This window comes from Triticum dicoccoides, chromosome 5A, assembly GCF_002162155.2.
Source record: "Triticum dicoccoides isolate Atlit2015 ecotype Zavitan chromosome 5A, WEW_v2.0, whole genome shotgun sequence".
Taxonomy (NCBI): Eukaryota; Viridiplantae; Streptophyta; class Magnoliopsida; order Poales; family Poaceae; genus Triticum; species Triticum dicoccoides.
The window spans coordinates 161,828,865-161,841,815 of NC_041388.1; positions in this window are offsets into that span (position 1 = coordinate 161,828,865).

Sequence of the window (12,951 nt, forward strand, 5' to 3'; positions counted from 1 at the left end):
CTCTCCTCTTGCGATTGGTGCCACGTTGCTCTGCGGAGCCAAACAAGAAGTGCAAGCAATTGGGATCGCAGAGCTAATGTACTAATTCTAATAATATTCCAAGTCGATCCCTCCACGTAGATGCGAAGATTCCTATGGCTCGTGGTATATTAGTTGTGGTCCTTGTGGATTCATCTGAGGTGATGGCCAGTGCACTACCACAAATACGTTCATCGGAAACGGCTCAAGGGATTATTCAGGAAGGGCTTTTTTAACCGTCCACTGGGCAAGTGTATGGTGATATAATGGATCACAGAGTTATGGTGAGAACCAGAGCAATGCTAGACACACAGACATTTACAAGCGGAATTTTGTTAAGTGAGGCGGGCCCACCAATTAAAAGTGTAGTATTATCAGTGAGAACCGTTTAATACAGTGGTATCAGAACATGATGGCACGCATTGCGGTCCTCGTCCATTTTAATGAAAGAATAATTTAAATATCTAAGAATATCTGAACATGACAAAACTTTGAGAAAAGAAAACTTTGTGGCCATATTTGTTCAAACTTTATATATAGGTTCAAAATGGACAAGGGTGACAATACCATGTATTAGCGTCATTGTCCAAAAAAAAAAGGTTCATAGAAGCGTTATATTTGCTATAAGATGTTCCAATATGTGTAGCATGTTTTATTTCTTTGAAGTTAAGAAAGCAACACCAGCTAAAAGGAAGCAGGAGTGATGATATTGCCTGCCTCATATTCAAACCCTGTAAATGCTAGTTATGGTCCGCCCTAGTGATTGTATAGCAGTTGTGATAAATTTAGATAATTCCTGCTGGCCACAGGTAACATTAATATTTCATTATACATGCAAGTAAGGACAACCCAGTTAAAAAGAAGTTTTAGAAAAAGGACAACCTGAAACTAACTATAAAAAGAAACTGCACTGTTCATAACAGTAGTGCAGCATAATACTGAAAGATTGCTTAGTCAAAAAGTCGAAAACATGAAATTAGCCAAGTGGCTGCTAGATATTAGGTGCTTTTGGACAGTGAATATTAAAGTACACGTGTAACTTAGACAGGAAGACTGTATAAACATGTAAATTAGCATAAGCAGACTGGTGGCAAAGGAGGCAAGTTTGTGGAGGATAAGACCACCCAGATCTGCTGCACCCACCTCTTGAACTTGCTCTTTTCCAGCCTTTTTCATGGGTGCCCATCCTCTCTCCCACTCCCCCTAAATCAAGAATATGAAGAAATTGTTAAACCACTTGAGCCATGCGTTTATATCACCCATGAATCCTAAAATTTCTTGAGCACGATGCAATATAACATGTGTTAGCGACATTCAGTGATGTATAATTATCAGTTGTACTGAGTCATTGTTGCATCACACCCTAATACTTAACCACTGATTAGGCCAACCAATTTTGCACAATTCTAGCAAACATATATACGAATGCATCTATATTCAATTTGATGTGCACTCAATTTATAAATTAACCGATGCAGCTAGTAGAACATACCTCAACATCCCTATCATAACCTCAATTACTAACTAAAGTGCAGCTGGAGTTATAGGGGTGTTGGTTATTTTCGTATGTTTTCCATCAAGTTGCACACTGCTGTTTTGCCTCAACACTGCTATTTGTTCCCTGCAAGAAGAGGTAATGTCAGACTGTCCAAATATTAAACACATGTAAAGGGAAAAATCGCATCCTTACTGTAGGCGTACTTCGGATCACCCAGCTCAGAGAAAAGCTCCTGCACCATTACACAACAAGTAAAAATTATCAGAAGAAGGATGACCTAAAATAACTCAAAAAATAAACGACACGGCTTGATAAAAAAAACTATTTCATTTAACCAAAAAAGAAGTCAAAGTCTGGAAGCAGCAGGGGTCGTAATAATAGTTTAAGCCGCATAATTTAACCAGTGACAAAATGGATGAAAAAAGGATTTGAGTTATGAACACAATGTACATAAGTGAGAAAAGATGGGACCCAATCATGTAACCAGTGAATTAGTGGGGACCGGTGAGAACTTAGTGAGGACCCAATCATGTAACCAGTGAATTAGTATTTAGATATTACTGAATTTGCAATGATTGAGAAAGAGGAACACCAACCAAAGGAAAAAAAACATCTTAAAAGCAAAAGTTTTCACCTTACTGAATTGATACATTTTGCATAAGCAAAGATAAGAGGGATCTACTGATCTCCACATCCACATATTGGCCGCTAACGGACGACGGTGGCGGCGGGGCCCTGGTGGTCCGCGGCGGCGGCGAGCAGTGAGCAGCAGCGACGGGAAACCCAGGGCGGCACGACATCAATCTATGAGCAAAGATGGATGTGCGTACTGCTTGCAGCGGCTGTTGCAGACTTGCAGTAGCGACTGTAGAAGTGAGAGAGAGGTGCAGTAGCGACTGTAGAAGTGAGAGAGAGGTTTGGTGGAATAGTTTTATTGTATTTGCTTGAGCCTCGTGGGCATATATATAGAAGTACATGATCTACTTGGAGTACAAGACAAGTCAGAATATTTCCTAGTCTAACCTATGTTTTCCAAGACAATCACGTTACTCAACATCCCCCGCAGTCACAACAGTAGCGACGCAGACGATGAGACTGGAGAAGAATCCGAAGGCAAGCCGACGGACACCCCCCATAGTCGTAACGGTCGACGCATCGCAGAGTCGTGGCTGGAGTGAAAACCGACGAGGTTGCTCAAGCAAGGCGGTAGCCCTTTGTGCCGTTTGTCGATGTAGCTGAGAGCGTAGGGTGGTGTAGCCGTGGTCGAGGTAGCCGTGCAAAGAATGCCGTGGTCGATGTCGATTCAGGGTAGCCGGTGTTGAGGAAGTCGCCGTGGAGCCGTGGGCGCAAGGGGGCGCCGAGTTAGCATGGGCGCAGTGGTGTCGAAGTAGTGGTGCGCTGGAAAGGAGATGTTGTTCGCGACGCGTCGCGGCGGGTTTGCCAAGCCCGGGGACACATCGTAGATGAAGGCACGCACCGGTGTTGCCAGCACAGGGCATGCGTAGACGGACGAAGATGAAGTTGACGGAGCGTCGCACTAGGCTTGCCAGGCCTAGGGACACGTCGTGGATGAAGGCACGCGGCGGTGATGCCAACACCGGGCACGCGGAGACTAGGACTTGCACGAGCTGTACGCCATGTCGAAGAAGTCGGAGAGGCCAGCAGAGAAGAACTCGACGATGATTGCGGCGTCCATCGGCGCGGGGCCGATGTCACCAACGGTAGTCGGAGTAGATGAAGTGGTCAGGGTAGATGACGGCGACACTGGTGACGGGCTGGTGCTGGACGAAGACGAAGGAGGTGGACGGGCGGCGGCTACGTGGGTAGCGGCGGTGGCGACCAAAGAAGAGCGGCGGCGGCGGCCTGACGGCGGCAGCTAGGTTAGGAGCGCGGTGGCAGTGCTCGAAGTAGGCGAAGAACCCGGCAGCATGACGGAGACCGGCGCGGACGGTGGCGTTCCCGCGCCAAGGGAGGCAGCGCGATGCATACCATGGTAAGTCAACGCGTGTGGACGACAAAGTGGACCGTGGGCCGCTGCGCTCCCGAAGGGGCGATGCAACGACGGCATGCAGGTCGGGGTGATGGCGGGAAGACCTCGGGGCGGCGGCAGGGACCACGGGCCGCGGCGAGACTGTCGTGGTTCTAAGTCCGACAGTAGAATGGGGGGGTAGGGATGTAGAGGCAAGATCCTAGCTATGGAGGAGTTGTACACGCGAGTTTTACGAGTTCAGGCCCTTCTCAGAGAAAGTAACAGCCCTACGTCTCGGAGCCCGGAGGCGGTCGACTGGATTATATGCGTGTGTGTTACAGGGGGTGCGAACCCTTGTCCCATAGGAGGGGGGTGGCATATATAGAGTGCGCCAAGACCTCAGCCCCCCTCTGTTACACAGGGTTCAATGTTCATAAAGAGAGAGCGTTATAGGTAACATCTGTAATAAAGTGCTACAAATGATCATTAAATATACGAGTGAATGCCCGACCGTTGCTGTGTAGAACGGCTTTAGGTCTTCTTGTACGTCGAGTGGTCTTTTACATGGTCGAGTGGTTGAATAGTCGAGTGACGCAAAGAAGGAGTAGTCTCCGAGTGAATGGTAGGTCGAGTGGATTACACTCGACACCTTTATTGGGTCCACCTCATTTACTCTTGAACTTCTTTGCTTCTAAGACAAGGACCTTGGGTAGGATGTATAGGTCAGGCCTATTACCCTACCCCAGGTCTATGTCCTCATCATTAGCCCCCGAATGGATTGAGGTCCGAGTGGAAAGAAGGTTGAAGTTGATCTTGCCTTGACTCTTGCCTTTCTCAAGAATTCATCTCCGAATGGAGGCCAGTGTTGAAACTTTCGGCTTTCTTTCAGTCGCCTTGATCGATTCAGCAATTACCGATTGGTTTTTATAACATCGCCTGTCAAGTGTCACCTTTGATGCGAAATATTTGGTGTGATCCGTTGCCGAGGATCCCGGATTTCGTGGGATTCGAAATTTTGGTAGGAGCATGCCGGACGGAACACGCCATGGTGAGCGGAGTGGATAGATAGAGCGTTTTGATTTCCGCACCACCTTTTTCACCATGTATCATGCGCATGGCTGTTTGAGGGATTTGACAGGATCGCCCGGACCCATGCGTCAGCCACTCAGAAGTGGGCCTTTAAAAGCGGCGAGACCGAGGCGTCCGCACTGTGCGTGCCCATTCTCTTTCTTCTTCCTCTTGCTCCTTTACCCCACCCGGCTTCTCCACTCTCGACGCCACCGCTCCGCCGCCATGGGAAATGAGAGAACGGCGGCGCTGGAACGCGCGAAGAAGGCGAAGGGGGCGGCGAAAAGCAGGAAGGCGAATCGGGGGTCTTCATCGCGCTCGGGGCTGCCATCGGGTTGGATCCAAGGAGATTGGATCCGATCTTCGCTTCGGCAGGAAGACTTGGATGATATGGACGAGTTAGGGTTGATCGTCCACGAGTCTGCGCGGTTGCCGGAGGGGGAAACGAAACCGCAGCCGTGACCGGGTGAGTGCGTCCTGCTCGCCACCCACGTCGACCGCGGCTTCTCGCTTACTCCCCAACCCTTCTTTCGAGGTTTCTTGAATTTCTTTGGGGCCCAACTCCATCATTTTACTCCCAACACCATCACGTATCTTGCCACGTTCATATCCATGTGCGAGAATTTCCTGGGGTGTCGACCACACTGGGGTCTTTTCAAGCACATCTTTACCATCCGCTCCCAATCGGTGAAGAAAGCAAACTCGAATGACGAGAAAACCCATGTTATCCAGATGTGTGGGGGTCTGGGTATTCAGAAGAGGAAAAGAAGTTCCTTTCCCTCAATGACTCTTCTGGACTCGGTAAGGGGCTGGCAGTCGACCTGGTTCTACTGCCAGGACATCGTGACGCCAGGCCAGTCGACTGGACTTCCCCCTTTCTCGTTTGATCGAGTCCAAACTCCATCTTCGTTGAAAGTGACTACCGCGGAGAAGGCAAAGACAGGCATGCTCGTCGAGAGAGTGGTTCAGTTGATCAACCAATGTGTCACTGGCATGGATCTACTAGAGGTGTTCCTCAGTCGGCGCATCCAACCACTCCAAGCTCGTGACCACGCCATGTGGATGTACTCTGGGGCTGGTGACACCGCTCGGGTTCATCCGGAAGAGGTGGAGGCCAAGACAGTGGCCGAGTGGCTGAAGGGTATCACCGGGAACAAGGACAACCCCAGGGGCGCCAGGAGAGTCAACCCTTTCAGCGACAGAAACCAACCAGACAAGGTTTGGCCATCTCAACTGAGTTTTTTAGACGTGTTTTCCGATTGTTTTCGACCCGACTGACTTGCAGTCGTCTCCTTGTTTTGTAGATCTACACGGAGATGTATTCAATGCCCAATGGTGAGCAAGCTCTGGAGCAAGACCAAGAGGGAGAGGACAGTGCGGAGGAGAGCGGCGAGTGGGAGTCACCAGCCGATGATGATGAAGATGAGAGTGATGAGTCGAGCAACGAGGAAGTAGCCGACTCACCGCCTCGTTCTGAACGTCGATCCAAGCAGCACCATGATCCCATAGGCAGGCGCGGTAAAGATGTGGCGTCGAATGCTCCATCTCAAAAGCGCGCTCGGTCTCCGACTCCACAATTGGCTGAGAAGGTCACCAAGAAGCCCAAGGCCAATCCTTCGAAGGCTCGGAAGACCTTGCTGAGAATCAAGATAGACGTTCCTGTTGCTTCTGGGTAAATATTTTTCCCGTATTTTCTTGTTCCGACTAACTTTTTTGTTCTGACCGAGTGGATGATGAACCTTTTCAGCCCGACCTCGGCTGCGACTGACATGGATATCGACAAGAATCCGGTCAACGAGGAAACCGACGACGTAGCTACCTCCAAAGCCAGTAAGTCTACCCAATTCGAATTCGTTTGGTCGACTGGACTGTTTGTCAGCTATCCGTACGACTTTATCTGTTTATTGCAGTACCACAGGACATTGTTGTGCTCCCGGATGATGAAGAAGAAGCACCACTAAGGGGGAGGAGGAGGAAAGACAAGGAACTGAGCGGGACAACGCTTGAGGTCCAGATTCTTCAGTCGACCATGACGCCTGGGACGGTAGTCGAGCAATCGACAGATCCGGCTCAAACCAACGTCACCTTCGCTGTCCATCTGTCGACTGGTTGTCCATCAGGATCAGCTACTCAGACTCCTGCTGCACCGATACAACTCCACGCTTTAGATCCTGCAGCTGCTTCGACTGCTCTGCCAGCATCACTTTTTACTGCGTATCAGACTCCGGACGACCCGTCGACTGCTGCCAAGGAAGCTCTTCTTCAGTTAAATCTTGTGATGGGGCAAATGAAAGTGGTGCATGAGGCCAGCCAGGTGGCCTTCAACGCCGGAGCTGCTCTGCAAACTAATGTCCAGGTTAGTTGGTCATACTTCTCGTCTGATCACCACTGGGGTGTGGTTGTTTTGAAATTGTATAAGTCACTTTGGATCGACTCAAGCTGAATCTTCGAACTAGTGGGGGCACACTGAGTGCACCCACTAGGTGTAGTCCCCGAGACCAAAGTTGACCGCGGGCGGTCGACTGTGGTCTGAGAATCTGTACTTTCTTTTTTACAACTCGCGCTGTGTGGACCATGTCGAGTGGAATTAAAACCAATGGGGGCATGCTAAGTGCACCCACTGGGTGTAGTCCCCGAGACCATAGTTGACTGCGGGCAGTCGACTGTGGTCTGAGAACCTGAACCACTTTTTTTGAATGTTTGATTCGATGGTAGTCTTGGAGTAGCTGTCGCAGTGATGTCTTTCATTTCAGTCGACTGACGAGTCTTGTGTGTTGGTTGCAGAAATCATGTGATCTTGGTGCTCAACTCTCTACGCTGAACCAGCAACAAATCAGCCTCAACCTTGATCTGGAATTGGCCAAAAAGAATCTCAAGACTGCTCGCGATGAAGTAGCTGCCATGGGAGGTAACCAATCATGAATTGTTTATCTTGCTGTTGCTGGCACTTTTCCTTCCCATTTTTTTAACCGAGTGACTCCACTCGAGCAGATGTACGTAGTGAAAACCGTCAACTCCAAGCCCGTCTGAAGACTGTTATTTCTTTAGAGAAAATGAAGCAGTCTTTGGAGAAGAAGGATCTAGATCTTGCTGCTGCACAGAAGGAAGCGCGAGATAAAACTGCGCTTGCCGACAAGAAGCTTGTTTCAGTCGACAAGCTAGAAGAAGAGAATTCCAAACTGAAGACTGCTATTTCTGATGCCAATCGGCAGGTCGAGCGACTGAAGAAGGACAAGGACAAGATGACTGACGAGCTTGGGAGCCTCAAAGTTAAGAAGGGCGAGTTGGAGCCTTATCTGGGCCAGCTTGCTGCAAAGCTGGTCTTAAACCTTGAAGGTACTGATGGTTGACTGACTTGTTTTTGTCGACTGTAAAGTCTAATTATATCGCCGACTCACCATTCACTCGACTATGCAGAGTTTTGTCAAGACTTTGAAGTGGAAACTGGGCGGGTCGAGACGGGTCTTGACCCCATAAACTGTCCAGTCAAGGATGATGTTGCGATGAATGTGCTACGGTTGGAATCTCGCATGGACAGCTCGGTTACTTATCTTGCCCTCCTGAAAGCGGCAATGACTCGAGTTGATGCTGAACTCTAGCCTCAGGCGGAACTATCCCAAGATCTCGAGTCCCTGATGGCTCGACTGAATCAAATCCCTGACCGAGTGCAAGAATGGAAGAAGTCATCCGCTCGCTGTGGCGCTGATGTCGCATTGTCCCTGGTCTGAGTGCACTGCAAAGACGTCAAAGAAGACAAGCTGGCGGAACTCAAGGTTGCTAACACCAAGAGACACACTTTCCAGTCCTTCATGGACACTTTCCTTGAAGCCGCCACTCGTATTGCAGACAACATAGACCTTGACAGTTTCTGCGACCCGGCCAGTCCTTCTCCTGACGCATGACCGAAATACATTATGCTCCACCTTTATTTGCCTCGGAATGCCGAGTGATTGTGTAACCGTTAAACTCATTCGGGCTTGATGCTCGAATACTTTTGATCCGTCGTTTGGAACTTTTAGGATCTATCTAAACTTGATTTATTTCCGAATATGCTTGTTTTTGCCTTCGCCCGGAATTTGCTCTTTGAGATGTAGCCCTGAAGTGGAGACTTCAATCAACCTGCGCCTCGTCGTCCCCGCGGACAGAGAAGGAGCGCATGTTGTATTTGTGGTGTAGCTCGGAGAAGAAGGCCGCGGTCGACCTGCACCTCGTCTCCCTTGCAGATAGGGATGGAGCGTACGTTGTACTTGTGGTGTAGCTCGGAGAAGAAGGCCACGGTCGACCTGCACCTCGTCGCCCTTGCGGATAGGGATGGAGCGTACGTGGTACTTGTGGCGCAGCTCCTAAGGAGAAGGTTGCAATTGACCTACACCTCGTCATCCTTGCGGATGGGGATGGAGCGCACGTTGTATTTGTCGCGCAGCTCCAAAGGAGAAGGTTGTAGTCGACCTGCACCTCGTCTTCCTTGCGGATAGGGATGGAGCGCACGTTGTATTTATGGTGCAGCTCCAAAGGAGAAGGTTGTAGTCTACCAGCACCTCGTCGTCCTTGCAGATAGGGACAGACTTTAAACCTTAGGCGAGTACTGGACTGCAGCTAAGCCTCCAAGTGGGAGGGTTGCTCACCACTCGGTAGGATTTTTTAAACTTAGGCGAGTACTGGACTGCAGCTAAGCCTCCGAGTGGGAGGGTTGCTCACCACCCGGTAGGATTTTTTTAAACTTAGGCGAGTACTGGACTATAGCTAAGCCCCCGAGTGGGAGGGTTGCTCACCACTCAGTAGAATTTTTTAAACTTAGGCGAGTACTGGACTGCAGCTAATGTTGGGGAACGTAGCAGAATTTTAAAATTTTCTATGCATCACCAAGATCAATCTATGGAGTCATCTAGCAAAGAGGGAGAGAGGAGTGCATCTACATACCCTTGTACATCGCATGCGGAAGCGTTGAAGAGAACGGGGTTGAGGGAGTCATACTCGTCGTGATCCAAATCACCGATGACCAAGTGCCGAACGGACAGCACCTCCGCGTTCAACACACGTATGGTTGGGAAGACGTCTCCTCCTTCTTGATCCAGCAAGGGGGAAGGAGAGGTTGATGAAGATCCAGCAGCACAACAGCGTGGTGGTGGAAGCAATGGTGATCTCGGCAGGGCTTCGCCAAGCGCAGGGAGACGGAGGAGTGTCACGGGAGGGAGAGGGAGAGGCCAGGGGCTTGGGTGCGGCAGCCCTCCCCCCCCACTATATATAGGGTCCCTAGGGGGGCACCGGCCCTAGGAGATCCAATCTCCTAGGGGGGGCGGCGGCCAAGGGGGTGCCTTGCCCCCCAAGGCAAGGGTGGCGCCCCCCACCCCTAGGGTTTCCAACCCTAGGCGCAGGGGGAGGCCCAAGGGGGGCGCACCAGCCCACTAGGGGCTGGTTCCCCTCCCACTTCAGCCCATGGGGCCCTCCGGGATAGGTGGCCCCACCCGATGGACCCCCGGGACCCTTCCGGTGGTCTCGGTACAATACCGATTACCCCCGAAACTTTCCCAATGGCCGAAACTTGACTTCCTATATATAAATCTTCACCTCCGGACCATTCCGGAACTCCTCGTGATGTCCCGGATCTCATACGGGACTCCGAACAACTTTTGGGTTAACGTATGCTAATATCTCAACAACCCTAGCGTCACCGAACCTTAAGTGTGTAGACCCTACGGGTTCACGAGACATGCAGACATGACCGAGACGACTCTCCGGTCAATAACCAACAGCGGGATCTGGATACCCATGTTGGCTCCCACATGCTCCTCGATGATCTCACCGGATGAACCACGATGTCGAGGATTCAATCAACCCGTATACAATTCCCTTTGTCAATCGGTACGTTACTTGCCCGAGACTCGATCGTCGATATCCCAATACCTCGTTCAATCTCGTTACCGGCAAGTCACTTTACTCGTACCGTAATGCATGATCCCGTGATCAACCACTTCATCACATTGAGCTCATTATGATGATGCATTACCGAGTGGGCCCAAAGATACCTCTCCGTCATGCGGAGTGACAAATCCCAGTCTCGATTCATGCCAACCCAACAGACACTTTCAGAGATACCTGTAGTGTACCTTTATAGTCACCCAGTTACGTTGTGACGTTTGGCACACCCAAAGCACTCCTACGGTATCTGGGAGTTGCACAATCTCATGGTCTAAGGAATGATACTTGACATTCGAAAAAGCTACAGCAAACGAACTACACGATCTTTGAGCTATGCATAGGATTCGGTCTTGTCCATACATCATTCTCCTAATGATGTGATCCCGTTATCAATGACATCCAATGTCCATAGTTAGGAAACCATGTCTATCTTTTGATCAACGAGCTAGTCAACTAGAGGCTCACTAGGGACGTGTTGTGGTCTATGTATTCACACATGTATTAAGATTTCCGGATAACACAATTATAGCATGAACAATAGATAATTATCATGAACAAAGAAATATAATAATAACCATTTTATTATTGCCTCTAGGGCATATTTCCAATAGTCTCCCACTTGCACTAGAGTCAATAGTCTAGTTACATTGTGATGAATCGGACACCCATGCAGTTCTGGTGTTGATCATGTTTTGCTCTAGGGAGAGGTTTAGTCAATGGATCTGCCACATTCAGGTCCGTATGTACTTTACAAATCTCTATGTCTCCATTTTGAACACTTTCACGAATGGATTTGAAGCGACGCTTGATATGCCTGGTCTTCCTGTGAAACCCGGGCTCCTTGGCAAGGGCAATAGCTCCAGTGTTGTCACAGAAGAGAGTCATCGGGCCCGACGCATTGGGTATGACTCCTAGGTCGGTAATGAACTCCTTCACCCAGACTGCTTCTTTGTGCTGCCTCCGAAGCTGCCATGCACTCCGCTTCACATGTAGATCCCGCCACAACGCTTTGCTTGCAACTGCACCAACTTACTACCCCACCATTCAAAATATACACGTATCCGGTTTGTGACTTAGAGTCATCCAGATCTATGTCGAAGCTAGCATCGACGTAACCCTTTACGACGAGCTCTTTGTCACCTCCATAAACGAGAAACATATCCTTAGTCCTTTTCAGGTACTTCAGGATATTCTTGACCGCTGTCTAGTGTTCCATGCCGGGATTACTTTGGTACCTTCCTACCAAACTTACGGCAAGGTTTACATCAGGTCTGGTACACAACATAGCATACATGATAGACCCTATGGCCGAGGCATAGGGGACGACACTCATCTTTTCTCTATCTTCTGTCGTGGTCGGGCATTGAGCCGTGCTCAATCTCGTACCTTGCAATACAGGCAAGAACCCCTTCTTTGACTGATCCATTTTGAACTTCTTCAATATCTTGTCAAGGTACGTACTCTGTGAAAGACCAATGAGGCGTCTCGATCTATCTCTATAGATCTTGATGCCTAATATATAAGCAGCTTCTCCAAGGTCCTTCATTGAAAAACACTTGTTCAAGTAGGCCTTTATGCTTTCCAAGAATTCTATATCATTTCCCATCAACAGTATGTCATCCACATACAGTATGAGAAATGCTACAGAGCTCCCACTCACTTTCTTGTAAATGCAGGCTTCTCCATAAGTCTGCGTAAACCCAAGCGCTTTGATCATCTCATCAAAAGGAATGTTCCAACTCCGAGATGCTTGCACCAGCCCATAAATCAAGCGTTGGAGCTTGCACACCTTGTCAGCATTCTTAGGATCGACAAAACCTTCCAGCTGTATCATATACAATTCTTCCTTAAGGAAACCATTAAGGAATGATGTTTTGACGTCCATTTGCCATATCTCATAATCATAGAATGCGGCAATTTCTAACATGATTCGGACGGACTTCAGCTTCGCTACGGGTGAGAAAGTCTCATCATAGTCAACCCCTTGAACTTGTCGATAACCCTTAGCAACAAGCCGAGCTTTATAGATGGTCACATTACCATCCGCGTCTGTCTTCTTCTTAAAGATCCATTTATTTTCTATGGCTCGCTGTTCAACAGGCAAGTCAGTCAAAGTCCATACTTCGTTTTCATACATGGATCCTATCTCAGATTTCATGGCTTCCAGCCATTTGCCGGAATCCGGGCCCGCCATCGCTTCTTCATAGTTCGAAGGTTCACCGTTGTCTAACAACATGATTTCCAATACAGGGTTGCCGTACCACTCTGGTGCGGAACGTGTCCTCGTGGACCTACGAAGTTCAGTAGCAACTTGATTTGAAGTTTCATGATCATCATCATCAACTTCCTCTCTAGTCGGTGCTGGCACCTCAGGAACATTTTCTTGAGCTGTGTCACTTACCGGTTCAAGAGGTAATACTTCATCAAGTTCTACTTTCCTCCCACTTATTTCTTTCGATAGAAACTCTTTCTCTAGAAA